The following is a 4,570-nucleotide window of genomic DNA, read 5'->3' as shown; positions in this document are numbered from 1 at the left end:
TGGAAGGGCAGCTTTCTCCCAGGCAGAAGGGCTGGCAGAGGCCATGGCTCCTGTGGCGAGTCCTCCCGGCACACAGCCGGCAGGCAGGCGCCATGTTTGAATCGCCAGCACCTGACTCGCACCTTTGGCCCCGTCCCGTGATTCCCGGAGGCCCTGCCCCTCCCCACCTGCAGCTCATCCAGGCCATTTCCAGGGGCTTTTCTATGCAGTGGCCTCTCAAGCCTCATGCTTAGGACTTTCCTAAAATCTCTCAAACAAGCAGCAGGGGACCCCATATGGCTTGATAAGGGGCCCCAGGCCTGGCACTAGCAGCAGCCTGCATTGGCTCATAGCTTTGCCTTTCCTGGACATCGCCAAGCCCAGCACAAGTAGCAGCCAGCTACGGTTTGCTGTGTAGCTCATGCTGGGTGGCCCTGGGCAAGGCACTGGCAGAGGCTGACTTTGCACCTCCTGGGAGGCCCCAGAGACAGTGTATCTGGTGGTTAGACTCGACCACGCTGGATTACAGCCCTACCACATCCACGAGTGGCACACTCAAGGGGCGCACTTGGTGAACACCAAAGCTCCACTGAAGTAAATCCTGATCCATAGGGGTGTCTCCAGCACAGCAGGGGTCCTCACAGCTGATTGGCTGCGGGGTCAGTTCCTCCCAGTGACGCCAACAGCAACCAAGGCTCAACTACAACAGGACAGTGCACACAGCCCACGCAGGGGAGCACCTAGAAGGCCCAGCTCAGGTCACTGGAGAGGCTGAGCCACTAGACCCTATAAGACACCTAATACACAAAGCCACTCTACCAATTCCAGGACACATAGCAACTCTACCTAATACATAGAAACAAACACCTGGAAGCAGCCAAAATGGGGAGGCAAAGAAACATGTCACAAAGGAAAGAGCAGAAGAAATCTCTAGAAGAGGAACTAAATGAAATAGATCCAAGCAAGCTAACAGATACAGAATTCAGAATTTTGTTTATAAGCATGTTTAACCAGGCTATTAGGAAAATAACTGAGAAAACCGATAACAAAATAAAGTACCAATTTGAAATGAAGGCTACACGAACTGAAATGAAGAATAATTTATAGGGAATCAACAGTAGAGTAGAGGATGCTGAGAATCAAATGAGCAATTTGGAACATGAGGAAACAAAAAACACCCAACCAAAAGAGCAAAAAGAAAAAAGAATCCAGAAATATAAAAATAGTATAAGGAGCCTCTGGGACAACTTCAAGAGGCCCCACATTCATATTATTGGGGTGCCAGAAGGGGAAGAAAGAGAGCAAAAAATTGAAAACCTATTTGAAAAAATAATTACAGAAAACGTCCCCTATGTGGGGAAAGAAATAGACTTACAAGTCTAGGAAGCACAGAGGGTCCCAAACAAGAGGAACCCAAAGAGGCCCACGGCAAGACACATCATAATTAAAATGCCAAAGGTTAAAGACAAAGAGAGAATCTTAAAAGCAGCAAGAGAAAAGCAGTTAGTTACCTACAAGGGAGCACCCATACGACTGTCAGCTGACTTCTCAACAGAAACCTTGCAGGCCAGAAGGGAGTGGCAAGAAATATTCAAAGTGATGAAAAACATGGAACTACAACCAAGATTGCTCTACCCAGCAAAACTATCATTTAGAATTGAAGGTCAAATAAAGAGCTTCACAGATAAGAAAAAGCTGAAGGAGTTCATCACCACCAGAACAGCACTACAGGAAAAGTTGAAGGGTCTTCTTTAAGAAGCTAATGAACAAAAGAATCTGATGAACTAAATAGATCCAGAGACATTGACGCATGCAACAGACGATCATATTTCAGATAAAAGAGGGAAGGGGGGGTGGAGGGTGGGAAGAGATTAACCAAAGAAGTTATATGCATATATGCATAACCCATGGACACAGTTAATAACGGGGTGAAGGCCTGGGAGTGAAGTAGAGGGGGTCAATCGGGGGGAAAAATGGGACACCTGTAATACTCTCAACAATAAAGATGGAACTACAACCAAGATCACTCTACCCAGCAAAGCTATCATTTAGAATTGAAGGTCAAATAAATTTTAAAAATGAAAAAAAAAAGAAAAAAAAAAGAAAAAAAGACAGCCCTGGGCAGTGTGGCTCAAAAATGTAGTCCTGTGCACCAAAAGATGGCAAGTTTGATTCCCAGTCAGCGCACATATCCAGGTTGGGGGTTTGATCCCCAGTTGGAGTGCATATGGAAGACAGCCAGTTGATATTTCTCTCTCACATTGATTCTCTCTCCCTGTTCCTCTCTCTGTAAAATAAATTTTTTTTTAATATGTCTTTGTTGGGAGCCAGTGATGTGTCTGGACATGGTCCACATCATCTGAGGGTCTGAAGTCAAGGACTAGACCCTCCCCACAAGTTCCCATGAGGAGCCGAGATAAAGATATCACCAAGGTCTGGGCTCACGGAGGAGGCAGAATGTTTACTCTGAAAGAGTGTTTATGCAGCTTTGAAGGAACTAGTTTGTATCACCCTCACCGCATTATCACTTGTTTGTTACTTACTATATAATAAAGGCATTGAAGCCATTTGGTGCTGCTCCTCATTAGAGGGCAGTCCTCCTGATCCCATAACTTTGTTTGTCTCTTTCATTCCCACCGCTCGAACTCAGGTTTGTTCGTTTTTCAGGCTGGGTCCTGACATGTATTTATTGATTTGAGAGAGAGGAAGGGAGAGGGAAAGAAACATCACAGATGAGAGAGAGTCATTGATCAGCTTACCTCCTGCATGCCCCTACTGGGGATCAAGCCTGAAACCTGGGCATGTGCCCTGATCAGGAATCGAACCTCCGTCTCCTGGATCATAGGTGGATGCTCAACCATGGAGCCAAGCTGTCTCTCTAAAATCAATTTTTAAAAAATCTTTAAAAAAAAGACAATTTGGCTTTTCCTGTGGGAGCCGCCAGGTAGAGAGGAGTGTGGTCTTTTCCTCTCCCTGCCATGGCGCGTGCTCATCTACTGATATCTGTGTACTCCGAAAGGGGGAAACATCTGGCAAAAATGTTACTTTACCTGCTGTGTTCAAGGCTCCCATTCGACCAGATATTGTGAACTTCGTTCACACCAACTTGCGCAAAAACAATAGACAGCCCTATGCTGTCAGTGAACTGGCAGGTCATCAGACCAGTGCCGAGTCTTGGGGTACTGGCACAGCTGTGGCTTGAATTCCCAGCATCTGAGGTGGTGGAACTCATCGTTCTGGCCGGGGTGCTTTTGGAAATACGTGTCGTGGGGGCCGCATGTTTGCACCAACCAAAACCTGGCCCCGTTGGCACCACAGGGTGAACACAACACAGAAACAATATGCCATCTGCTCTGCCTTGGCTGCTTCGGCCTTACCAGCACTGGTCATGTCTAAAGGTCATCGTATGGAGGAAGTTCCTGAACTTCTTTTGGTGGTTGAAAATAAAGTCGAAGGCTACAGGAAAACCAAGGAGGCTGTTTTGCTTCTTAAGAAACTTAAGGCCTGGAATTACATTAAAAAGGTCTATGCCTCACAGCCAATGAGAGCTGGCAAGGGCAAAATGAGAAACCGTCATCGTATCCAGCGCAGGGGTCCTTGCATCATCTATAATGAGGACACAGTATCATCAAAGCCTTCAGAAACATCCCTGGAATTACTCTGCTTAATGTAAGCAAACTGAACATTTTGAAACTTGCTCCTGGTGGGCATGTGGGCCCCTTCTGCATTTGGACTGAAAGTGCTTTCCGCAAGTTAGATGAGCTGTATGGCACATGGTGTAAAGCTGCCTCCCTCAAGAGTAACTACAACACTCCCATGCACAAGATGCTCAATACAGACCTTAGCAGAATCTTGAAAAGCCCAGAGCACCACGCAAGAAGATTCATTGCAGAGTCCTGAAGAAGAATCCACTGAAAAACCTGAGAATCATGTTGAAGCTAAACCCATACGCAAAGACCATGCGCCCGAACACCATTCTTCGCCAGTCCAAGAACCACAAGCTCCAGGTGGATAAAGCAGCAGCAGTGCTAGAAGCCAAATCAGATGAGAAGGGGGCTCCAGGCAAGAAGCCTGTGGTAGGGAAGAAAGGAAAGAAGGCTGTTGGCATTAAGAAGCAGAAGAAGCCTTTGGTGGGGGGAAAAAAGGCTGCAGCTACCAAGAAACCAGCAGCTGAGAAGAAACCTGCAGAAAAGAAACCTACCACAGAAGAAAAGAAGCCTGTGGCATAAACTTAAATTTGTTTATTCCATAAAAGTCAAATCACTTTGGACAGCTAATTTTGAATAAAAAAAGTGATCAAAGGCAGTGACAAAAAAATTAAAATAAAATTTAAAAATACAATTTGCTAGAAAAAAAGAAAGCGTAAGTGCCCTCAGACATGCTTAAAAGTAGACAAAATGTATAACAGCATAGAAATTATACAAGTCCTCAGAAGGACAGAGTCCACCTTATCATCTTGGGAATGTTAAGATAAACAGGAATTTGTGGTGAGACCACCTCAGCTCAGCGGGCGTATTGGGTGGGTGTAGGGATGGGACATGAGCTCAGCTCTGGGCATGAAGTGTGTTTTTCCATGGACTAGACAGTGTGC

General features: G+C 45.9%; 1 pseudogene across 1 annotated transcript; it reads left to right on the top strand.

The window, feature by feature from the left end:
- Window positions 1-2,942: 2,942 nt before the first annotated feature.
- Window positions 2,943-4,280, top strand: LOC308567958 (large ribosomal subunit protein uL4 pseudogene; annotated as a pseudogene). The gene has a single exon. The product of its transcript is annotated as a large ribosomal subunit protein uL4 pseudogene (transcript).
- The last annotated feature ends 290 nt before the right edge of the window (window positions 4,281-4,570 follow it).

The sequence above is a fragment of the Miniopterus schreibersii genome, assembly GCF_964146895.1.
Source record: "Miniopterus schreibersii genome assembly, chromosome: 15".
NCBI classification, from domain to species: domain Eukaryota; kingdom Metazoa; phylum Chordata; class Mammalia; order Chiroptera; family Miniopteridae; genus Miniopterus; species Miniopterus schreibersii.
Note: the sequence above shows the minus strand (reverse complement) of the source record. Positions and strands in the feature narration are given on the sequence as shown.